Source organism: Coptis chinensis, chromosome 2 (assembly GCF_015680905.1).
Source record: "Coptis chinensis isolate HL-2020 chromosome 2, ASM1568090v1, whole genome shotgun sequence".
NCBI classification, from domain to species: domain Eukaryota; kingdom Viridiplantae; phylum Streptophyta; class Magnoliopsida; order Ranunculales; family Ranunculaceae; genus Coptis; species Coptis chinensis.
Window position 1 is genome coordinate 46,546,461 of NC_141457.1, and position 9,994 is coordinate 46,556,454.

General features: G+C 36.0%; 2 long non-coding RNA genes across 3 annotated transcripts; one reads left to right on the forward strand and one right to left on the reverse strand.

The window, feature by feature from the left end:
- Positions 1-121: 121 nt before the first annotated feature.
- Positions 122-1,548, reverse strand: LOC147516270 (uncharacterized). The gene is made up of 2 exons (XR_015210992.1): positions 1,408-1,548; positions 122-566 (listed from the first exon to the last, which is right to left on the reverse strand). It is a non-coding gene; the product is annotated as an uncharacterized LOC147516270 (long non-coding RNA).
- A 5,356-nt stretch (positions 1,549-6,904) lies between these two features.
- On the forward strand, positions 6,905-9,994 carry LOC147516271 (uncharacterized). 2 transcript variants are annotated; one of them, XR_015210990.1, is made up of 6 exons: positions 6,905-7,283; positions 7,415-7,615; positions 8,677-8,707; positions 8,806-8,867; positions 9,150-9,271; positions 9,702-9,994. It is a non-coding gene; the product is annotated as an uncharacterized LOC147516271 (long non-coding RNA). The 2 variants fall into 2 exon arrangements; XR_015210991.1 differs by lacking the exon at positions 8,806-8,867 and having other exon boundaries at positions 8,402-8,707; positions 9,178-9,271.

Genomic DNA, 9,994 nt, shown 5'->3' on the forward strand with positions numbered 1-9,994 from the left:
TAGCTCCTCATTTACATTTGAAGGCATTCCTATTTAGCTCTTACATTTCTTCTTCTATTATGCCTTTCTATTATCCCTGCAAACTTCAACCCGCTAAAAAATGGAAGAAATAAGAACATAATAAGGAAACATGAACATTTAAAACAAAAAACATAGAGAAATAAAGGGTCATAAAAGTAATGAAGCTAGGTATAGGAATTCAAGATTCTTTACTTTCCCTTCCTTTTTGCATTTTTATCAGCCTAATAAAGAAAACGACTATTAAAAGTCAAAATTTAAGAAAGCTAAGGAGACCAACTTATTTTCACTCTGTCATACAGTGCTAAACTGCTAATCGGTGAAATCTGTAATACCAAACATCCGGGATCTACAATTCTGTAATCATGGTGCAGCAAAATGGCCTCCCTCCAAATGGACAGCAAACCCATTCTTGACATTTATTGCAGCAGCAGAAGATGCTTCCATTCATAGGTTTAACCACTCCCAGTTCAGCGCCTTCAAAGGTAGCAGCAGAGCAATGGCGATACCCTTTGCAGAACCATTGTTTTCCAGCTTACTGTTGCAATCTGAGATGAGTATGCACGAGTGAAGAGATACATCTACGGGCAGCCCAAATAAACTGAGGATGTAGTAACTTAAACTACTGCCATGAATTCATTGTTTTCGATCCCAGTCATGTTTTTGAAGCCTTTATGCAGTCAAAACTTTCCCAGCTTTGCAAGATATACCTTGATTGATATAAATAGTAAATTTGGCGGCAAATCTTGCATCACATACTTGTAAAAATGTTAGTGTTTCATCCACTCAACTAGCCTTGCAATAATGAATAAACACGACTGACATCGCTGAAAATGTAACACTTAGCAATATTGGTATCCTGACCTCCCAAACTGTTTTCTAGGACCTGTATTCGAACTTGCAAACAATAATCCTCCATCAACCCATTTTACATGACTCGATAGGCTCTCAACCCTCATAAGCATCATCTTGAATAGTTCACGCGTTCACATGTGAAAAACAGTGAACATTTTCTTGGATAAACTCATGGATTCTTTCCACCATCTCTGCAGGGCAAATATTTTCCTTGCAAAGACTGTCAATGTCTATATGCAATATATATACTCCATGTTCAAAGTTTATCATCCATATAGTATCACTTTAATAGAATACTAGACATGACAGCAGATAATTATAACAAATTTCAAAACACAAATTCACCCAGACCTACATAAGAGTAACAATTGCTCAAGTTGTTTCTCTTATTTGGGCTGGTAATATTCCGAATAAATCATAATTTTTTACAAAGAAAACACAGAGGAATAGGACTATATCTTGCAACACAGTAGCTTTTGCAGTTGAATTGTATTTTAGGAATAAAATAGTGAAAGAGGAGAGGGTAGCTATCACCTGTTGTCCATGATATATTGTCGCCGCCATATTTTTCAATATGGTCCATAGAAGAAAAGACCTAATAGAATACCTCGCTGCAATCCTGCACCACTCTCTTTTGGGTTTTATAGTGTGGGATTTATAAGCCAAATGCCGCAATAAAGGAAATGCCGCAAAATTAATGAAGTCTTGTGAAATCGCAGTAATCTGTTAACTTTCGGGATTTGGACTATAGACATTAACTTAAGCCCGAAACCTCAATTTGTTATGAGGTTTGCTTCCATGCACAGGCATTCCAATGCATTCCAATGTGCATTGGGAAATCCATGATCCAGTACAGACTTGTTAACTGGATAAATTGGTTTGGAAAAAAATATATATATAAAATACCAAATTTACTCAAAAACTAATCCAACCTAATAACCATCGTGGAAATTGGAAAGTCAAATAAATACATCGCTATTTACTTCGGGCTGGTTCGAATAAAAAAGGAAAACAGTTGGCGCCAAACTCTCATACTCTTTTCGGGTTCATCTCCACTAAACTGAGTTCATCTCCATTGTTTCCCTTTTTCACTATCTTCTAAGAGAAATCCTCTGCATTTCAAACTCTGGATTGGGCATTTCTCAAATACTCCTTCAGTCTTCCTTCAGGTTTGGATATGAGTATTTAGTAATTTAGGCTTAGTTTAAGAAATTTTTCTATGGATTAATTAGTGAATTAATATCTAGTTTCAAAATATCTGTTATTTACATATGGTGGTGCTTGGTCTTCAATGGCAAACACAAGTTTTTTACATATATATTTTGGTTCAATGGTTTGCTTTTCTTGCTTGTTTATGACTTTCACACATATATCATGGCTTCCTCTATATAAATGCACTGATGCCATCAGAATCCGCAATTAAATGTGCTAGGCGATAGTACTATCTACTAAGGCTAACAGCAATGATCGCTAGTAGACCTGATGTCTTGGCAATGCCCTAACCCGGCTCTGTTGGCCAGCAAAAGCATGTTAGATAAGAAACACTTATTTTATTGATGAACTTGGCCTGTTCATAAATTTAAGTGTAGTAGTAGTTATCTTATTGCACTAAATTTGTTTGTAAACTCTTGAGATGTGCAGTAGACAAATGGCGGGATTGCAAAATTGAGTTAAAGTAGGTACCAGATTATAATCTAGAATATTTATATGATTGTGCTAAAGTGTGTACAGTAATAATGTGATCAAGTGAAAAAGAGTTGAGAGATACGAACCCTGATGCTTCGTGGCCAAAAATGCGAGGAAATAAATGAGCAAGTGGCTGAGAAAAAAAAAGAATTATTAGTTAGAAATGTGATTCGCATAGGCATACACAGGAGGGGGAGGGTGGACCAGTTAAACAGTTAAAAGTGTACCAGTTAAACTGATTTACTTTCATCCTGATATCACTGCTGGCATTGTTAGTCGATCCTATAATTTTAGTGGCACACATGACAGTATGACACATGCAAGAGCATAAACAATCCTTGAGACCAGAGAAACTAAATTGTCACTTTTTTCTAGCATAAATGTAAAAAAAAAATGATGTTGGAATAGTATTACCTCTTTTATAGTTATGGAATGACATATTGAAAGAACTATAGTACTATACAACATAATAACGAGAGAAGTAGTGATAGTTTATAAATTATAAGTAGATTCCTGGCCTGGCCGGATTGCCAATTATGAAGGTATTCTACTCCTTGAAAATTGAAATTGATCATATTTTCAATTATAGGATTCAAGACATGTAAATATTGAGCTCCATATGGGGAGTTTAATCACATATTGAACTTGCTTATCTTCTTATGTCACATAATAAGGAGAGTTTAATTTTACTGCTAGTTTCTTTTTACTTGTTTCCGTTGCTTAAATTATCGTTACGCGTTACTCACCTTCACCTTTTGTCCCTTCATGACACAAAGGTGAATCTTTTAATTATTTATTTGTGAACCTAAAATGCTATTGTCTGTTTTATTTTTTATTTTAAAATAAAATTTTAACTTCAAATTAATGTTGCTTCACGTGTATATTCTTTATTTGTTGTTTATTTTATTTTGCACTTATAGTGCAAGAAGTAATGAATGCATATTTATATTATTACCATATTATAGTGATCAAGTGATGGTGGATATCTCTAATGAAGACAGAGATTGGGCTACAAATATGTGTAATGACGCATGTCCGTATGAGGAAAGTGATTCTTTAGACACCGAAATAAATATTGTGGAAGGTTCAACCAATGTGAGTTTGGAAGACAAAGATGAATCAGATGACCATAGTGTTAGTGAAATTGAAGGTTTTGAAGGACAGTCAAATGAAGCAGATGCAAGAAGTGAACAAACTAATGAGAATGATTTCGATCTATTCAGTGGTAAGTTGGGAAGGGAAGATCTAGATGAAAATGCAATCATGTTTTCAATGCGTTTTAAAACCAAAGAATCCAGGCATTTGAGTTCTACAACGAGTATGCCAAGGTTGTTGGGTTTAGTGTACGCAAGGGTGTTTACCGATTTCATAAAGATATCCCGGTTAAAAGAAATTTTGTGTGCTCATGCCAAGGTGAGAGAGGTGAAATATTTGAATATGGAACACAAAAGGAAACAACGTGAGTTGTCTAGATGCAAGTGTCTTGTGATTTTTGAAGTGATTTTTGATATTAAATGCAATATGTGGGTTGTTAATAAGTTTGTTGCTGAACACACTCATCCATTTGTGCCTTATCCTAGTTCGATATTTAGTCACTCACATAGAAAGATGGGCAGTGAAGATGCGGCTTTGGCAAAGAGTCTAATTGATGTGGGCATTAGACAATGTCAAGTGATGGATTTCCTTGTTTATAGGGCTGGCCAATTTTGTAAAGTTGGTTACATAAGAAAGGATTTGTATAATTATATGACCAGGATGAGAAAAATGTATTATATGAATGGAGATGCTAGCACACTTGTTTCCTGCATGAAAAACAAGTCGAAGATTGATCCAGAATTTTACTACTCATACGAGCTGAATGAACTTAGCTAATTGGTCAGATTGTTCTGGGCTGATTCGACGTCTCGTGCAAATTATAGCTGTTTTGGTGACGTGTTATTGTTTGATTCAACATACCGGACAAATCAATACAAAATGCCAATTGTCGTATTTGATGGAGTGAACAATCATATACAAACTATTGTATTTGGTTTTGCAGTTATGACTAGTGAGTCAGAGCAGTTTTACATTTGGGCGTTAGAGCGTTTTTTTCCGATGGGATGGTAAGGCACCTAAGTCGGTCATAACAGATGGTGATCATGCAATTGCAAGGCTATTAAAGCTACCTTACCTAGTGCTAGACATCGCATGTGCTTTTGGCATGTTCTGAAAAATTGTATTGACAATGTCCGTGTCTCTGGGTTTCAAAGGGACTTTTGTTCACTCATGTTTATGAAATGTTCAGAAGAAGAGTTTGACCAAATGTGGGAACATTTATTAGAAGCACACCAGGTCCAGGTCCATGACCATGAGTGGGTGAAGAAGATATACAAAAAGAGGATGAGGTAGGTAGAGGCATATCTTCAAGGCGCATTCTTTGGTGGTTGTAGAACCAACCAACGTTGTGAAAGCATGAACTCTGTTATATGGCTTCATGTAAAACCTGGTTTAAAAATGGTTGAGCTCTATGGAAAAATGGAGCTAGCACTTGAGAAGATCCGACACCGTGAGCATGAAGAAGAAGTTATTACTCTGACAACCAAGCTGGTAATTGTGACCCACCTGACTGAGTATGAAAATCAGGCGAACTCCATCTATACACGGGCGGCTTTTAATGTGTTTAAGATGCAATTGCAGCAAGAGGCATTGTACATTGTTGATTCAATGAAGGATCATCAAGGTGACAATATTCGTTACTACACTTTGCATCGTCATTTGTATAAGTAATCGCAAGTCTATTGTGGGAATACAATATTGTTGATAAAAAGTGAAGTGTTCTTGTGGTCTATTTGAGTCATTTGGTTTTCCATGCCGACACATCATTTCCGCCTTAAAAATGAAAGACGCATTTGAAATACCCTCTAGTTGCATTTTATTGAGGTGGACACGACATGTGAAAACGGTCATTCCTACTGTTACTTCAGTTAATGTTCATAATGAAGCAACTTCTGCTATTTGTTATAGTGAGCTTATGGGGATTTGCAAGAATATTTGTTTGAAGGCCTCCAAAACTAAAGAAGCTAGTGAAGAGTTCAAAGATTTCCTACATTCTTATCTTATGTCAAAAGAGATCCCATCAACTGCTGAAGAAAATCCTCAAGTTCCCGTTGAGGAGCCATCAGATACTCACGGAGATGCAGCCCACTTAGAACTGATACGTGATCCACCCCAGGTAGCACCTAAGGGTCGACCAAAAAGACTTAAAGGACACAATAAGACAAGGAAGAAAAGTTGTGGCTTAATGTGGTGTTGTTGGGCATACAAAACCCACGTGCCTTAATTACATCGAGAAATTGGGGGTAACTAGTTATGTTCACCGCTTTAGTTTTTCCAATACAAGTATCTATATTATTGAAGAACTATAATTTTTAAACATGTTCGTTGCTAGTACTTCTATTTTTTAATAACTACAATGCTATGTGTGTGTGTAATAGGGCCAAGTACAAACTCAAAACGTGTGAGAAAATGTGCTCGATCGGCCGATTTGAGCGAAGAAGAGGAGATACATTCTAACGAAAGTGGTAGGTAACCGCCATTTGCTCAATTTTGGTTTCCAAAGCTCAATATAATTCTCAATTTTTGTTATAATATAGGTGTGTGTGGTTTTGTTGCTACGGAGAATTTCGATAAAAATAAAGGAATATCTCGAATCGCAAGTGTGGAAATTGCAATGAAACGGGCATATGAAGACTACGTGTACATGGCCTAAACCTCAATCACAAGGTAGGTACTACATATTGAGTAGTTATATTTGGAAGGTTACAATATCCCGAACTATGTATATACTTATTTAATATTAGTATTTTCAAAATCTTAGTATTTAATTATTGAATTTATTGCTTGAATTCTTTTCAAACAGCTTCTTCTTCTAAGGTTCCAACAACTCCTCCACCTTCGGGTAATTACATTTATCTTCTAGGATATATTTTCCCACCAATCGACCATATTTACTAAAACGAATGTAAACTCGAGGAATATGTTAACTGTGTTGTATTAGTTTTTTGCAGGGTGGTGATCAAGAGTGAGATTAGATGCTGTTGGGAAGGTTTTTGCAGGGTGATCAGTAGTGGATATTAGCTGCAGTCTCATGACCGTAAGTTGATCAGTTGTTTGTCAAAGTTGGCAGTTCCAGCTAATAGGCCTTGTATTGAGTTAGTGGGACGAGGAAAGTGAATCATCAGTCTACCAGCTATAGAAGTGAAGAAGTACTCAATTGTGAAGAAAGACATTGTCCCAGTTCTTGGTCATTGCTACTAGACCTGATGTCTTGGCAATGCCCTAACCCCCTGCTCTGTTGGCGGCAAAAGCATGTTAGATAAGAAACACTTGTTTTATTGATGAACTTGGCCTGTTCAGAAATTTAAGTGTAGTAGTAGTAATCTTATTGCACTAAATTTGTTTGTAAACTCTTGAGATTTGAGACAAAAGAGGTTTGAGAATTTCACCATCATGTCATAATAACAATTCTGTTTTTAGAAGAAGAAGAAAGAATGGGAGTGTTCACTTTTGTCTGCAAGAGTTCTGAGAAAGTATGGAGTGGAAAGCAGTATTCAGGAGATTTAGAAGCATCAGCTTCATCAACTTTTGAGTTGCAGAGGAAACTTGTTCAAGCTGCTCTTTCTGCTGACTCATCTGGTGGTGTTTCTTCTTCCTTTTCTCTTGTCACTCCTTCTGCTGTCTTTCAGGTTATTGTTGGCGGTGGTGGTGGTGGTGGCTTCATTGGAATGTTTTGTTTTAAGTCTTAGTTATGTGTAGATATTTAACCCTTCTTCATCTGTTGGTTCTTTCCCTCAAGTGCAATGTTATTTTTGTACAGGTTTGAAAAGCAAGATGGAGTTGTTTTGATGGCTACAACCAGAAATCTGAAGCAAATAGATCAGGCCCTACAAAGGATTGGTCGGATGATAGAGTATTTCATCTTCAACAGCCAACTCAAAGAGAAAGAGAGAAAATCTTGCAAATTTCTGCTAAAGAGACTATGGACGAAGAACTAATTGATTTTGTAGACTGTGGAAAGGTAATTATTTGCATATTACTGTTAAATAATTCAGAAAATGCTTTTATATGTCAACTCCTAATTTTTTTTCTTTTTTTCTTGTCAAATCATATGCAATTTGTACTGTAAAATTCTATTTTATTTTTCATCCTTTTCAGATAAGAAGCTATTATAACAACTAGCAGATTATTAGCTAGTATTAATATACTTGTTTGAAAATATGTTTCATACGCTATTTGGCCTGTATACTCTATTTGGAAGAGTTTTAACCTGATTCTGCCATCCTTATGCAGTGTTCTATGCTTCCTTCATGGATGAAATTTACTCACCGAAAAATGTGAAGAAAGTATAATACAAATAAAATTTTAAGTGGTCAGGCAGGGGTCTGGTTAATAAAATTCCAAGCACATTTGTTTTCCCCAAACCAAACTCCTAACATGCCAAACTTCGTTACCTTTTGCAGAGTGAATCACACAACTTTAATTTAAATACGTAGAGTCTTCATCGTATTGAACTTGGTTATGGTCATCTCTTATCTGATGTATCGACTTAGGGAACGGTTTTGCACATGGCATTTTATCAAGCTTCCAGTTATGAATAAGGAGCTTAGAACTCATGTCCTCTGCTGGTTGTGGGACTTCTTGTAACAAAAATAGACATTGCTATGGCAGATTTAATTTATCAAATGCTTTGCAATTATCATGCCTTTGCCATAAGTTCATAACACCTTGGCGAGCTATTAATTGATCTCAGAATATAGAATTAATCTTTTGTCTCTCTGTAAATTATATATATATAAAAAATCAGGCTGTAGACACAGCCTGTTGGAGATGCTGGTGAAACAAAATCCATGTATAAAGAAGTAGTTTTAAGCGGTGATGTTTGGGATCTTCTTGACGAGTTAATGATTTATATGGGAAACCTTATGCAGTACTACGAGAGATAAGTGCAGTTTGTTCGGATAATTTTTTCTAATTCTGTTATTTATTACGTACTATTTTTAATCAGCAATATCTTATTCTTTTTGGAATAAGCTTAGTTTCTATTGGTAGATTTTGATGTAGCTCTTTGGTGTCTGACAGGGTGTTCTTCTCTCTGGTCCTCCTGGAACAGGTAAAACACTTTTAACTAGATTTTTCTTTGATTGGACCCCTTGATTAGAGGTTACCGTTACCACAGCTTTAACTAGACCAGTATACCTGTTTTCCAAGGAATGAGGAAATCTCAGAATTTAACAGGGATCTCTTATTTGAAGAGGATAGCTGCTTTAGTGGTTTGTAGCTTCCTGTAGTATAAAGATATGGTAGTAGTATTTAAGGCCTACTAGTAGTTTATTGGTGCTCAGCAAGTGTAACTAGTTTCTCTGTAGTCCTTAGGAAGTCTTATATCTATTCTGGTTAGGTATTTTGATGTTTCATTGATTGAATTTTTCTTCTCTATATTCAATACTTTCGTAAATTTTCAGGAAGCCTTCATAGCGAACTTAATCGGAAAACTAATCTTTCTTGACTTTTTCTGTCTTTTACTTTTTATGATCATTTTGTTTAAATGGCAGTTTGCACCTCTTGATACTCCTGCTGCAGTCGATGCTTTCCTTAAATATTGGAGTCCAAATGTGTTCGTGCTTTGGGAAAGAAGGTCTGGCCAAATCTCATATTGGGTGCCTAAAGAAAAGGCGTAAGTGAATATCGTGAATAATAATTCGCGGCCTTTTGTGGAATTTGAAATTGAGGATAACCTGAATGTGGGCAGATATTTTTCCTTTAGAATTCACTTCTCTATTTCAGTGACAGAAACAATTGATCACTTTTTAGTCAATAGAGCTTTAAAGCAGAGGATACTTTGAGTATTTATCAGTATGCCACTTTCATGATATTAGATTACCAAAAGTTTGTAATACTTAGCATAGTCCACTCCCCCCACCTCCTCCTCAGCCTCGTTCCTGTCCTCCGTATAAGCATATTACCTTTAGATCCTTTGGTAAATAAAAATCATTCCAGTTGGTTTTCGTTTGATCTGTGCATTTGGATTGTTGACTCTCTCCTTTCATCTCTTTTTTTGGTGATCGGTAATTGTATTTGTTTTAATCCTGGCAAGTTATGCTCAGGTCGTGCTGGCTTTGTTAAATGCCCAGGTTTCTTCCAGATCTTGCAAACTTTGGTCACAGCCACTAGCTCTACCCTTGATTTCGTTGATCTATTGCAGTAGTTTGGATTTTTATACATTGGCAACTCTATGAAGTATTGGATTCCAGATGATGGCATATTCAGGATTAGCTTTTGTAGTTGCGGCTATGTGTCTTAGACTCTAGTGCAGATGCTGTTATCTCTTATCTGACAACCAGAAGATATTCTATATTTTTGGATACGTGGTCATTCTATTTTCCTTTGTGATAATATT